Source organism: Pinus tabuliformis, chromosome 5_1 (assembly GCF_031772625.1).
Source record: "Pinus tabuliformis cultivar Carrire ecotype Pingquan chromosome 5_1, CPIR1, whole genome shotgun sequence".
Lineage (NCBI taxonomy): Eukaryota > Viridiplantae > Streptophyta > Pinopsida > Pinales > Pinaceae > Pinus > Pinus tabuliformis.
The window spans coordinates 871,190,224-871,206,167 of NC_142305.1; the positions used below are offsets into that span (position 1 = coordinate 871,190,224).

At 44.6% G+C, this 15,944-nt stretch overlaps 1 protein-coding gene across 2 annotated transcripts in view; it reads left to right on the forward strand.

Moving 5' to 3' along the window:
* Positions 1-15,944, forward strand: part of LOC149167597 (Tetratricopeptide repeat (TPR)-like superfamily protein) — a 239,728-nt gene that overhangs the window by 141,494 nt on the left and 82,290 nt on the right. The gene's annotated exons all lie outside the window — the stretch shown is intronic.

Genomic DNA, 15,944 nt, shown 5'->3' on the forward strand with positions numbered 1-15,944 from the left:
GTTATGCCCCCCTTTCCTCACCATTTTATTTATAAATAACTATAGAAGGCAAAATTGAGCAAAATCAAATATTCCAATTAGCCATGGCTAATTAGGAATATTATAGTCTCCCCCGGAAAAATGTTGCTTGTCCTCGAGCAACTGAAGTGATGGATGCTGCAAAATTTTCTCTCTCCCGAGTGGCATCCTCATCTGGTAAATTCTCCCACCTCACCAAGAATTCCCGACCGTCTTGCAACACCAAATGCCCCTCGTCATCCGTGGGTGGTAGCTCATCTGTCACTGTCACCTGCTGCCCCAATGCCTTCTTTAGGCATGAAACATGAAAAACGTTATGCATCTTGCTGCCTTGGGGCAACTCCAATTCATACGCAACCTGTCCAATCCTGCGTATCACCCTGTATGGCCCATAAAAGTGGGGCTTGAGCTTCTCAGCTCCCTTCTGCTTCAGTGACGACTGTCGGTACGGCTGTAATCGTAGGTAGACCAAGTCCCCTACCTCAAATTGTCTCTCCACCCGACCCCTGTTAGCATACAGTTTCTGCTGGTTTTGCGCTGTAGCCATATTATCCTTGAGAGCTTGGAGGATATCCTGACTCTCTTGGATCCAAATCTTGGCTCTCGGAGCCTTGCTAGCACCAAACATCATGTCAGCAAAAGATAAAGGATGATATCCATACAAAGCATAGAATGGTGACATACCAATGGACATGTGATGTGTAGTGTTGTAGCAGTACTTCCCCAGATGCAGCCACTTGAGCCATGCTCGCTACTGCCCACTGACATAGTTACGCAAGTAGCCCTCCAGCCACTTGTTAACTATCTCTGTCTGCCCGTCCGTCTGTGGGTGATAACTGGTACTCGGTGTCAACTCCATCCCTACCAACCGGAAAAGTTCCTGCCAAAACCCGCCCATAAAACAGTTGTCCCTGTAACTGATGATGGTCTTAGGAAGACCATGTAGCTTGAAGACCTCTCTGAAGAATAGGTTGGCCACCTGCGCTGCTGTGTAGTGTGCGGGTATGGTGAAAAAGTGTGCGTACTTTGTCAGTCGATCAATGACGACAAAGATACAATCCTTGCCTTGTACCACAGGCAACCCTGTAATGAAGGCCATCGAAATACTCTCTCATTTCCCCTCTGGAATGGGAAGAGGCTGCAATAATCCTGTGGGATGGCTCATCTCCCCCTTGTTCCTCTCGCAAATATCGCACTCTTGGATATGCTGGAGTATGTCCTCCTTGAGGCCCTTCCATGAGAACCTCTCTCTAATGGCCCTGTAGGTTTTGGTAAACCCCTGATGGCCGGCCAATGGTGAATCATGTGATGCTTGAAGTATCTTCTTCTTGAGTAGAGATCTCTCAGTCAAGAAGATCTGGTCCCTATAGTAGATGATCTCAACGATTACCCTATACCTGTCATCCGCCACCTGCCCATCCAGAACCTCACATGCAAATCTGTCCTTGGAGTAGTCTACTAAGAGTCGAGCCCTCCAATCTGTGTCCAAGCTCATAAGAGACAACGTGGTTGGTCTACGTGAGGGCATCTGCTACCACATTGTTCTTACCCTTGACATACTCAATGTCAAAGTCATACGCTTGGATCTTACTGATCCACTTCTGCTACCTCTCCTGTAGTTGTTTCTGCTCCAAAAAGAATCTGAGGCTGTTGTGATCAGTCCTCACCCTGAACCTATTACCCACTAAATACTGCCGGAATTTGGCCAATGCATGCATAATGGCCAACATCTCCTTGTCGTATATAGAATACAACCTCTCATGCGGAAGGAGCTTCCGACTCATCAGTCCTCACCCTGAACCTATTACCCACTAAATACTGCGGAATTTGGCCAATGCATGCATAATGTCCAACATCTCTTTGTCGTATATAGAATACAACCTCTCATGCGGAAGGAGCTTCTGACTCTCAAAGGCTATAGCGTGACCTCCCTGCATCAACACTGTGCCGATCCCCTTTCCTGATGCATCACACTCCAAAACGAATGGCTGCAAAAAATCTGGCAATGCAAGCACTGGGCAGCTGCTCATAACCTCCTTGAGCCTGTCAAAGGCTCGCTGCGCTGTATTAGTCCAACTGAATGCCCCCTTCCTTGTCAGATCTGTCAGGGGTGCAACAAGCTGTGAGAAACTCTTGACGAACTTCCTATAGTAAGTATAGATGCCAATGAATCCCCGAAGTTTTGTCACGTTCCTCAGCTTCGACCAATCTCTGATGACCCTGATCTTCTCCTCGTGGACTCTCACTCCGTCCACCCCTATGATGTGTCCCAAGTACAACATCTCCATCAACCCAAACTCACACTTGGAGAGCTTGGCATAGAACTGCTGCTCCTCCAAGTTGCACAACACTGTCTCAATGTGCTGGAGATGCTCCTCCTAAGTCTTGCTGTAAATGAGAATATCATCAAAGAACACCAACACAAACTTCCTTAGATGACTGCGGAAGATGTGATTCATGCAGGACTAGAATGTAGCTGGGGCGTTGGTTAGCTTGAAGGGCATCACCAAAAACTCAAAGTGCCCATAGTGACACCTGAAGGCGGTCTTGGGAATGTCCTGCTTCCTCATGCGAATCTGATGGTACCCAGATCTCAAATCAATCTTTGAGAAGAATTGTGCTCCTCTCAACTCGTCCATCAACTCATCGAGCCTGGGTATGGGGTACCTGTTCTTCAGGGTCTTCTTGTTCAGGGCCCTGTAGTCAATGCAAATCCTCAATGTGCTGTCCTTCTTCTTGACCAACACCACGGAAGAAGCAAAAGGACTCATGCTCGGCCGAATGTGCCCAAGAGCCAACAACTCTTGAATGGCCCTCTGATTCTCATCGCGATAGGCCTTGGGATGCCTATAGGGGGTAGTAATCACTGCCTGTATGCCCTGCTCAAGCTCAATGGTGTGCTTAAACCCCCGATCTGGTGGCTGTCCTGGGGGAATCTCCCCAAACAGTGTGGCATACTGGTTAAGGATGGATTGTATCTCTGGGTGCACTGTCTGCCCTGTAGTCCCTGCCTCTGATGCACGCAGCTCCACTGCCCACTCTACGTCTCCCTTCTGGAAGACTACCTCCATCCGATGAGCCGAAATAGTCTGAGGCGGTTATGTGTGCTGTTCCCATATCTTCTCATGCCTCCCTGTCTTCTCATCATCCCACTCCATTTCTAGGGCCTTCCAATCTGTCATGACCTTCCCTAGAGTGATAAGCCATTGAACACCCAGTATCATGTTGGTGTCCGGATTATTGACCACGAAAAAGTGGTCAGTTAGTGTGCAGGTGCCCATCGTCACTGATAACTCTGGGACATAACGAGCACACACCATGGTCTGATCTCCAGGGACCAAAATTGAAAAGCCATCAAAGCTCTCTATCTGTATACCTCTCCGCTCAACCATTTGTGCATCGATGAAGTTGTGGGTTGCCCCACTATTAACCAAAACTGATACTCGCTGGCCACGTACTGTCCCCCATACGCGTAACGTCAAATACTTGGGAACTCCTTGCAATGCTGTAAGGGCCCCTCTGGTAGGTGCAAAAGCTGCACCACCTGCTGGTGGTGGTGGAGGTGATAAAGAATTCTGCGCGGCATGACTATCTCCTGCCTCCACATCATCCTCCTCATCCTCTTCCCTGCTACTCTCAGAGAAGACCTCAGTAAAATGTGCTTTGCCAGCAGCACATCTATGTCCCGGTGGCCACGACTCCTGACAGGTAAAGCACAACCACTTCTTCTTCAGCTCCCTCCTGGCATCATCATCAATCTATGCTCGTCCTGGATTCCCCTTTGGAGGCGGAACCCTCACATCCTTCCCCCTAGGCTGGAAAGCCTGTCTCTGGCAGTAAGGTGTCCGGGTCCTGGGTAAGGCATCCTGTAAGTCTCAGGTCCTGCTAATAGCATCCTGGAGTGTGGCTGGTGAAGTGGCTCTGACTAGACCTTGAAGTGGCTCTACTAACCCCTCAACAAACATGTAGATCCTCCGTGCCGCGGATAGATCTGGCACCATCACTGAAACCCTCAAGAAGTATGCAATGTAGGTCTCTGGGTTCCCGGTCTGTTTAAGCCTCGTCAGCTCAACAAAGTGCTGTTCTGGATCCTCCCAGTCAAACCTCTTTATCAGTCTCCTGGTGAACTCAACATATGTCGTCACTGTGGAGTGTTCGAGTGTGACCATCCCATGGAACCACCAGTGCTGGGCCTCACCATCCAAATGTAATGTTGCCACCTTGATGGCCTCTGTCTCGGACATCTGGTTAAGCTGGAAATAAATGTCCAACTTCTCCACCCAAGACTTTGCCGAACTATTTGATGAGCCATCAAACGTAGGCAAGTGGAATCTACTAGCTGTGCAGTGGGTGTCTCCATCATGATAATGCCGGTATCCTATGTGATGGTCACGGGGTATACTATCCTACTGGAGCTGAACAAAGTCTTTGAATGAGAGAGCATCCTTGAACTCCTGCCCATAGGCCTGGTACTTTGCAAAATAATCGCCCATATGACCGGGCTCTGCCTCCTGCTGGGCTCCGGCCCTCGTGTCTGCTCCTAGGGAAGTGGGCATGGTAGAGCATGTAGGGGCATGTGAGGCCATTTGCTGAGTAGCATCACACTGAGTGGCACCCTGCTCTGGCAAATGGTGGGATGTACCCGATTCCTCACCAACCTGGAAAACCCGTGGGTTCTCACGCTGTCTAGCCTCCACCGCCGTGAATCTTTGCCCCATCACCTTGATCTGCCTCGACAGATCCTGCACTGATTTGAGGAGCATGTCCGCAAATCTCTTCCTGTCCTCGTCTGCCATTGGATCCACCTGCTCTGTGTCCACCACAGCTCCTCCTATTCTGTGTTCACCACAGGCTCCTCCTGTTCTGTGTCCACCACCCGAACACAATCTCTCTCTCCGTAGGTGTTATCCAACCTATGCTCAATATCTCTGTATTTCTTACCTCAGTAACAGATGTAGGGCTTCTCCTTCGGTGTCATAGGTTGCTAGCTCCACAGGCTGAGCCAAATCTATGCTCTGATACGACTGTAATATCCCTTATCAGGGGTATCCCTCAAACACAAGCAAACTCCAACTACAGATGGACTGGGATGGCATTTACCAGATATGCCGCCTTTGAAAAGAGGACGAGATCTAGAGGCTACTTGGCCCTTTCCAGACTCTGTCTAAGAGTATAGGAGAAAAACATACAAGTGGTATAGTAGCCGGGAAGCTCAATGAGATAAAAATAACAGTAGTGCAACATACAATAATGTATACATGGAATATAAGCAGATAGTCGAGAAATGTAGAGAGAAATGCTAAGCCATTTTATTATACTGAGTAATGGAAAGAGTACAATAGGTGATTAGAAAGATGGCACCTCGATTTGCACAAGGCAAGTGAAGAAATACACTCAGAATGGTAAGTAAATGGCCTCTCTCTGAACTGCGTCCAAGCTGCCGGAGAACTGCTGTGTTGCTGCTACTGCTGGAACCAAGTGAGGATTTGGGGCTGTTCCGCTCCTCAGAAAATGCTGAAACTCTGGAATCAACCTCTGCTCAATAAACCCAGAAAAGCCTAGAAAGCTTTTCTAAAATAGCTGATCCCTGAAAATCACCCCCTTGAGGATCTACACTATCCCTCAAGGCTCTGTGCTGCCCCTGAAGAGAATCCTCCAAAACTCTATCTGAGACTCTTCCAAAATATTCCAATATGCAAGGGTTGATCCCTTGCTCAATCTCCAAGCTCAAATCCTCCACATAAACCCAATCCGGAGCTCCTACCCAAAGTGATTGCGTCCTCCCCTCTCAAGACTGCGTAGTCATCAAAATGCTCAGTCTCTCCTCAACTCCAAAGATCGTTTCTCCTACAAAATACTGATGAAACTACCTTGCCCGAGCAGGCACTCGAAGTCCCCTGGGGCTAAGGGTGAGTGTTAAAATTGGCAACCAGGGCAAAACTTCATGTGGGTCATCTTATTCATGGCTGATAATATTTTTATTAGATTCCTCTCGTCGAGAGGTGTAGGATTGATATAAATATCATCCGATTTCGATAAGTATTCATGGAGATATGAATTTATTTTGATTATGGAATTATTATCAAGCTGACCTACAATTCATGTAGGCTCAGAAGTCCAACAGTTGCATCTATTCGAAGACCAAAGTTGTGTATAAATATTGGAGAACGTTTCCTCATTTGCACTCACTCTTCTCATCACATCTCTTTCTCTCTCTACTGCGCAGAAATGAGTCTCTTCTCTACTGCGCAGAAATGGGTCTCTCTCTCACACATGTGAAGCCGGAAGCTGTTGAACCTGAAGCTACAACTGCAGATCCAAAGATTGACCTGCGTGGCCTCGAAGATCTCCTCTTTGGAACTGCGCTATAGGTCCATCTGGATCTCCTCCGAAAGTTGCAACTTTTGGTGGTGGAATGAAGTCAATCCGACGAACGGTTTGCAAGATATCGACTGCCCTAGTTTGAAGCCTGAAACTGCTGAAACTGAAGCTGCAACTGCATAAGTAAAGATTGACCAACGTGGCCTAGAACATCTCCTCATCTGAACTGCGTTGTAGGTTCATCTGAACCTCCTCTGAAAGCCACAACTTTTGGTGGTGGAATGAAGTCAATCCGATGAACGGTTTGCAAGATATCGACTGCTCTAGTTTGAAGCCGAAAACTGCTGAAACTGAAGCTACAACTGCAAAAGTAAAGATTGACCTGCGTGGCCTAGAAGATCTCCTCATTTGAACTGCGCTATAGGTTCATCTGAACCTCCTCTGGAAGCCGCAACTTTTGGTGGTGGAATGAAGTCAATCCGACGGTCGGTTTGTGAGATATCGTCTGCCCTAGTTTGATAATGAAGCCGCTAACGCTGAAGCTGCTAATTTAGAGTTTGCTACTGCTGATATGAATCAGATTTATTGTACTATTTCTCTCTGCTGAATTATTGAAGATAAAAGAAGATTTGATCAAAGGGTTTCCCCACACATTGTGGGGTTTGTCTTTGGCTAACCGCCACATCTTGTGTCTCTTGTCTTGGCTTGTTTTCTGTCGATCATTTAATGTTCTATCTGCACTTTACTTTATGTACATGTGATTGCTTATCTGTGGAATATAATAAGAAAAAGAAGTAAACTGTTATAAGCATAGAACATACCATAACTTAACATGGAATCGGAGCTGAGTTGAAGACAAAGCTCGAGCAAGAGCAAGAGCAATCACCGAAGAGAAGATTGGCAAGGCTATCCTAAAAGAACTATGGGGTTCTCAACACTCTTTCCTGCCGAAGACAAGCTCCGTGAGAAAGATGACTATCACGCATGGAGGATGTCTATTGATCTAACCTTAGAAGATCCAGGAGTGCTGGACCATGTAAGAGGCAATATTGTTGAGCTTCCATCAAATGCATCTGCTACTGCATGGAACAAATGGAAAACCGAAGAAGTCAAAATAGAAGATCATCCGGGACTCTATCGACAAGCACTTGGTGGCCTACATCTCTAAACTGGACACCTCCAAGGAAATCTACGATAGACAGAGAAATGACACTCACGACTCTTGGAGGATTAACATCCGAATGGTACGTGTTTAGGACTACTCTTCTGAACTATAATGTAATTCCTGGTTTCGAGGAATTAATGGCTAGATGCATTCAAGAAGAAACAAGGGAAGAAGAGCAAGAAATGCCCATGCCTAAAGGTCCTTCTGTTGCCTTTTCTTCTCATGCTAAGAAAAGAAATAATTCCGGGACTAAATCAAAAGGAAAGGCTGAAGGGTGGAAGAAAAGGATGATGTTACATCTGCGATAAAGCAGGTCACTATGCAAGGGAGTGCCCTGATAGAAAGGACTCACACCAGGACGATGATCAAAATCCCTCTGATGGCAAATCAAAGGAATGACAAATTCAACAGCAAAGGTAAGAGGAGAGCTGGGGATCAAGGAAGAGGACAACCATTCAAGAAGGCTAGAAAGTCCAGGATGTATTAAATGCACCTAACCTCAAAAAGAACCTAGTGTCCATCTCGGCAATGGAAGACAAAGGCTACAAGGTAACCTTCAGCAATGGCAAGGTATGTATATGGAAAACTAATGTTAAAGATGCCTTTACTCTTGGGTTTAGTGTTGATTCATTATATCAGGTCGATGGAAGTCTGCTGTGTGTCATGTCTTGTGACACAACTCTTCAGTCCGAACTTTGACATCGGAGGTTTGCCCCCCTTCATTATAAAGCTATACTCGATGTAAGACAAATGGCTACAGGGATGCCCGAATTCTAAGTAGAAAAAGAAGGTGTATGTCCAGGATGTGCCGAAGGAAAGTGCAAAAGGGGACCATTCCCCTCCAGCCAAAGCAAGACCTCCGATATATTACAGTTGGTTCACTCAGGCATACCTGAGGTTGGCATTAAGAGGGAGACTACTACACCACATACTCCTGAGCAGAATGGTGTGGCGGGAAGGAAGAACTGCACGATTGTGGAAGCTGTCTAGGCCATGCTACATGATCAAAGACTTCTGAAGTTTCTATGGGCTGAAACTACAAACACCACCGTATATGTACAAAATTGATGCCCTCATCAAGCATTGGGTTCCAAGACTCCTGAAGAAATGTTCACCGCCAGTCAAAGGGAAGTCATGATTAGTCATGATGTCACCTTTAACGAAGATATGGCTCTCAACAAGGTGAAAATTTTTTTGACTTTGAAGAGCTCTCAAGAAGCCGACACCAGGGAACCGAAAGAAAAGGGTGATGAATCAATGCCTGATATAGAAGAACCCATGGATCTGATTGATCCTCATCCACATGAGCCTTCCTCTTCTAGGAAGAGGCCTTCATGGCTTAGGGGGATACGTTGAAGGACATGATGCACCCTAAGGAACCTTCCGTCAAAGTAAGAAACCTAATAGGTATCAGGGATACCTGACCATCATGAGCAAAATCATACAAAATGAGCCTTTATCATTCTCAGATGTCGTCAAGCATTAAGTATGGAAGGATGCTATGACCATAGCATATGAGTCTATTATGGCGAATGATGTTTGGGAAGTAGTTCCCAGACCCCGAACAAGACAATTGTTACTTCAAAATGGCTTTACAAGATAAAGCATTCAACAGATGGACGTACGGAAAAGTACAAGGCTCATTTTGTTGCTCGTGGTTTCTCCCAGAAGGAAGGTATAGACTATGATGTGATATTTGCACCTGTTGCCAGATATACGACCATCCGCTCGATCATAGCCATTGCTGCTTCACAAGGATGGAACCTACATCAGATGGATGTCAAGCCGCATTCTTGCACGGTTCGATCAAAGAAGAGGTCTATGTGGAGCAACCCGAAGGATTTGAGATTTATGATCGAAAATCTCATGTATGCAGGTTGAAGAAGGCTCTTTATGGGCTGAAGCAAGCACCTCGAGCATGGTATGAAAGGATCGACAACTACTTGATGAAGCTGGGATTCACTAGGAGTGAAGTCGATCCTAACCTTTACTTTAAGGTTGAAGATGACAAGTCTCTCATACTGGTGCTGTTTGTGGATGACCTCTTTCTAATAGGTGCAGACCCTCTCATTCACAAATGTAAGAGGGAGTTGGCTTCTGAATTTGAAATAAAGGACCAAGGACTTGAAGTATGGCAGAAGCCAAGGGAAATTTTCCTATCTCAAGGAAAATATGTGGTAAAGATATTGGAAAGATTTAGTATGATGGACTGCAAGCCTGTGACTTCCTTGAGGATCTTAACTTTTAGAAGTTATATGGTAGTGATGTCGGACCAGATTTGGGAAATGCCTTTGAGTTTCAAAAACTCATTTGCGTTGATGTTCTTGGTGAACCTCCATCCGAACATATGTTTTGCAGTTAGCATTGTGAGCTCATATTTGGTTGAGCCTCACTGGATTGATGCCAAGAATCTTCTAAGATATCTTCGTGGCACAATTACTAATGGATTGAGATACACTGCCAGAAACATGAAACTGCATGATTATTCGAATGCTGATTAGGCAGGTAGTGTGGAGGATCACTGGAGCACTTTTTAGTGTTGTTTCTCTTTGGATTCTGCTTCAATATAATGGATGAGCAGGAAGCAAAAGTCAGTTGCCATAAGCACCACTGAGACTGGATACATATCTACAAGTATGATCTCGTATGAAGCTGCCTAGTTGGGGAAACTCTTTAATGAGCTGTTTGAACACATACCATTGTGATTCTATGTAACAACCAGAGGTGGGATTTGATTATAGAGGAATCCTGTATTCATCGATTGCTCCAGCAGATAGACATCATCTGGGATATGGTAAGTCGATGAGCAAGGAGGCTCCATCACATTAAGATGATGTATAGGTCGATACACCTTGTCAAAGCCCTGAGGAAAGATCTAATCTGTGATTTTCCCAAACGACTTGGAGCCGTCAAGAAACCCTTGTACAAGGGTCCTGCATGTTGCATACATTGAGCTCTGGGAGCTCTGAGGGCTTGCGGTTCTTACTGGAACAACATACGACCACAGGGTGACTCACCCTCCCCTGGTGGTGTGCACTGGAACAAGATGATTTTCTCTCTGTGGGACAAGATGATTCGCTCTCTTATGGAACAGGATGATTCGCTCTCCTATGTAGTAGGATGATTAGTTCTCCTATGAGGCCTGGATTGATGTGTTCTCCATGGCGGCCTGGATTGATGTGTTCTCCATGGCGATTGTAGCAGGATTGATGTGTTCTCCTGTGAGGACAGGATTGATTAGTTCTCCTGTCGAGGCATCCTACCCATGCAGTCTGGGACTCATGGGAAGTACCTCTCATCTGATCAATGAGCAGGGAAATGAAGTTACGGACCATAGTAGTACCGATGGACGCATCGTTGTATCTACTGTACTCCCTACGCTAGGATGACCTCCATTGATCTGGGATCAATGATACTGGTCTGGGACCAGTGGTAGGAGTTGTACCATACTGACGTTGACTTCGGGTCGGTTGAGACTGGTTTGGGACCAGTGGTACATACTCCGAGACTGACTTCGTGTCAGTGCAGTACTGGTCTGGGACCAATGAGAGTGGTACACACTATGACGCTGACTTCGGGTCGGTTGAGACTGGTCTGGGACCAGTGGTACACTCTCTGAGACTGCGATACTGGTTTGGGACCAATGGTAGGAGTTGTACCATACTATGACGCTGACTTCGGGTCGGTTGACACTGGTCTGGGACCAGTGGTACATACTCCGAGACTGACTTCGTGTCAGTGCAGTACTGGTCTGGGACCAATGAGAGTGGTACATATTATGACGCTGACTTTGGGTTGGTTGAGACTGGTCTGGGACCAGTGGTGCTCTCTAAGACTGCGATACTGGTCTGGGACCAGTGGTAGGAGTGGTACTTACTATGAAGCTAACTTCGGGTCCGTTGAGACTGGTCTGGGACCAGTAGTACGTACTTTGAGACTGACTTTTGAGTCAATATGATACATCCTCGATCATTTCTTCTTCTTCTTCTTCATAATTCGAACAAAATCAGAGCAGAACAAGAACAATGCAAGAGCAGAGTAGAACAGAGCAAAACAGTACCGATCAGTACAGGGCAGAACAAGACAAAGCAGAACAGACAGAATAGAGCAGAGCAGGGCAAGGGTCAGGCTGTACAGGGCAGTGCATTTGATGGATGAATCGTGACGACCGATAGACAGATTGCAGATGACGTTCTCCCTGGTTGAGAGGGAGTGTTAAAATTGGCAACCAGGGCAAAACTTCATGTGGGTCATCTTATTCATCGCTGATAATCTTTTTATTAGATTCCTCTCGTTGAGAGGTGTAGGATTGATATAAAGATCATCCAGTTCCAATAAGTATTCATGGAGATATGAATTTATTTTGATTATGGAATTATTAACAAGCCGACCTACAATTCATGTAGGCTCAGAAGCCCAACAGTCACGTCTATTCAAACACCAACGTTGTGTATAAATATTGGAGGACTTTTCTTCATTTGCACTCACTCTTCTCATCACATCTCTCTCTCTCTACTGCACAGAAATGAGTCTCTTCTCTACTGCGCAGAAATGGGTCTCTCTCTCACACATGTGAAGCTGAAAGCTGTTGAACCTGAAGCTACAACTGCAGATCCAAAGATTGACCTGCGTGGCCTAGAAGATCTCCTCTTTGGAACTGCGCTGTAGGTCCATCTGGATCTCCTCTAAAAACCGCAACTTTTGGTGGTGGAATGAAGTCAATCCGACGAACGGTTTGCAAGATATCGACTGCCCTAGTTTGAAGCCGGAAACTGCTGAAACTGAAGCTGCAACTGCAGAAGTAAAGATTGACCTGCGTGGACTAGAAGATCTCCTCATTTGAACTACGTTGTAGGTTCATCTGAACCTCCTCAGAAAGCCGCAATTTTTGGTGGTGGAATGAAGTCAATTCGATGAACGGTTTGCAAGATATCGACTGTCCTAGTTTGAAGCCGGAAACTGCTGAAACTGAAGCTGCAACTGCAGAAGTAAAGATTGACCTGCGTGGCTTAAACGATCTCCTCATCTGAACTGCGCTATAGGGTCATCTGAGCCTCCTCTGGAAGCTGCAACTTTTGGTGGTGGAATGAAGTCAATCGGACGATCGGTTTGTGAGATATCTTCTGCCCTAGTTTGATAATGAAGCCACTAATGCTGATGCTGCTAATCTAGGGTTTGCTACTGCTGATATGAATCAGATTTATTGTACTATTTCTCTCTGCTGAATTATTGAAGATAAAAGAAGATTTGATCAAAGGGTTTCCCCACACATTGTGGGTTTTGTCCCTGGCTGGCCGCCACGTCTTGTGTCTCTTGTCTTGGCTTGTTTTCTGTCGATCGTTTAATGTTCTATCTGCACTTTACTTTATGTACATGTGATTGCTAATCTGTGGAATATAATAAGAAAAAGAAGTAAACTGTTATAAGCATAGAACATACCATAACTTAACAGTGAAATCTCCGAACGAAAATACTCGATGCACTAAACAGCGTTGCAGACAGGCTAAATAGCTAGCATGCTCTAAGTCGAATTGACTAGCTCAATGCAACATAATCGAATGCCCAAATGAGGAGGCTCTTCTTTCCTTTATAGCGTTGGCCTCTCTCAAAACCCTAAGGCCCACCTCCTCCAACGTAGCCTCCCTCTTGCCACGTGCTCCTTCTCCAACTGCACAGTCCCTCCAAGTGTCTACATGGGTCCCCTTCTCTACGTGGTCCTTTGGCCCCCTTGGCTCCCTTTTAAGTTACAACGTTGTGCTACTAGGGAGTGACTTTATTCAAAAGTGAGTTATGTCCCCCTTTCCTCACTTTTTTATTTGTAAATAACTATAGAAGGCAAAATTGAGCAAAATCGAATATTCCAATTAGCCATGGCTAATTAGGAATATTACAAGAAGTGACTTAATGTTCCACTACTGGGACTAGTGCCTCATTATTGTAACTGTGTACTTGGATCATTCACCTAATTGAAACTCAATGAGCCAACACATTTTCATGCATGTATCACAAATGTTTTAGGACTATTCTTGGGATGTTTACGGTATATGTTGTGTTCATATGTATTGGAGAAATTGAACATTTCAGTGGCTTTGATACTCATCTTGTTGAATGTGTGTTTCATTTGCTTTAACAATCATTATGTGAACTAATGAATCTTTTCATGCTCCTGTGTGTCTCTCTTAGGTTAGTACTATTACTTCCTTCCAAAGACTCACTCTTGTCTCCCGCTCATGAAGCTCTCCTTTTACACATTGCAATTGGTGTTTCACAATATCAAATTACTTGCTTCTTCAAGGTCTATGTATATAATCTCTTATGTTATCCATTGAAACGAAGGCAAACCTTTGTGTTATGGTGGCTGGACCGATATTCTAGATGGGGCTCCTACTCCAAATGGTGTGAGGTCTAATTGGGACTTCACATCAGGGAGATCACCTGTATGTTGGCGGTATCCAGTACCGTCAACACTTACTTTGAGTTCATTGTTGCCTTAGTTGCTTTCGAGATGAGGATATGATTGTGTGTTGTATATATCCTTCCATTTTAATTTTTTTGTTTCCTAGTTTAGGTGGTATGTAAATTTTCTACTGTAATTTGCAGCCATCAAATCAACCAAAGGAAAATAGAAGAAAGATGGAAACCTATTGGACTTGTTCTCCTTTTAATTCTCTCAAAAATATTCAGCTATGCTCTTGGGAGGGAACTCCCAATCTTCCAACGATGCCTGTTGCAAATGGATTCTCTCCTTTATTCATATCTTTCAAGTCAGATCCTCATTCATAAACTAATATTTCTTTTTAGAAGGCCCTAGAATCCTCTTCGAGTGGAGCGCTTCCTTTTTCCTTTTTGAGTGAGTAAAAGATGTCCACAATGCCACATGTTATCTCCATAAGAAAAAAACACCTTTCCTTTGAGGGTTTGATCATGTAAACAATGCCATATGGCATCTCCTCATGCCTCCAAATATGTAGAAAAGATCTCGAACAATGTATCCTTACCCAATTACCCTAAAAGATGAAATATGCCTTGCAAAATGTGAAAAAACAGTTAAATAATGTGTTCTAACCTAAAATAATCTCCTCAAAGGGAAACACACCTCTAGCTATGTGGAGCCTTCCTCAAATATTGTTTAGTGCCCCCAAAGGACCTCTTTGGCATAAAAATGCTTCTAGCTGTTGATTTTTGTGTAGCATCGGGAGGTATTCCCACTTTGCTAAATGGTCTTCAAGTCGGGCTGGAAAAAATTAAAATAAATTTATTTTTTTGGAGTGACAAGTTGGCCCAGCCGATGAAAGGGTGTGTCCCTTGGGTTATTTTTGCCCCAGTCAACAAGTATATATAGGTGATGTGATGTCTCATTTCTCCACCAATGAAGAGCAAGAAGAAATCTGTTTTGGAGATAATCTTTCTATCTTTTATCTCTCTCTCTTGGCTGCACATGTGAAGAAGATTTGACCAAAAACTTGACAAGTTTGACCAGCCAAAGTTGATTGCAGGCAACGGTTTGACCAGGGCTGATTTTTGACTGGTTTGACCAGTGTTGACTAGTAGATGATTTGATCAGGTTTGACTGGTATTTGGTCTTGTATCTTGGCACAGATTTCTAGACAAATCGCTGATTTGTAAACCTTGCTGAAGAATAATTTCTCCTAAGAAAAGTTGCTGGGTTTTCTCCCATGGTTGGGTTTTCCAAGGTAAACTTTGTTGTCTCTATTGTACATGGCTGTCTTTTTACGATCTTTATTGTTTCCACTAATTTTTGTTGAGATTTCTTAAGTGTAATTATTCAATAATAGCAGTGGCATAAATACTGGTTGAAAATCATTACAAAGTAATTATCTGGACGAAAATCATATTCTACTGTATATCTTGTAGAAAATTTAACCCTAGCACCATATGGCGCCATGTCAAGCAAGGCATTCCTCCTTTAGCTTATTCCTTGACTGTTTCATGACTCCTCCAAGGCAGTGTGTTTTCTCTCTGGCCTTTCTCATTGTCACATGTCATGCTTTAGATCTTCAATATGTAGGACATTTTCTCCTTTGGGCCATGTTTGACCCCTACCTTGCCACAGGTTGGCTTTGAACACCTCCTGTGAAAGGGTGTTCATCCTACAAGTTCTCTACTTGCTCATATTCTTCATCCATGTGGTCTTGGTGCTTGGCTTGAAGCTAGGAACAAGGCTTTCCATCAAATGATGCAACAAAAGGTAATATAAACCATGTAACCATGCCTCAAATGTGCCCAATTGGAATCTCATGGTGAAATGTGCCTTTTATAAAGCTTCCATGAAGCTAAGTATACTCCTACACCCTTTTTCTTCTCTTGGATGATGAAAAGTGCTCAGGCAATGTAGAAAAGGGTACATGTCCTGCAAGTCTCTCCCAGCAACTTGTAACTGTCGATGAACTCCAAAAATATTCTATTGTGCTGGTGAGAT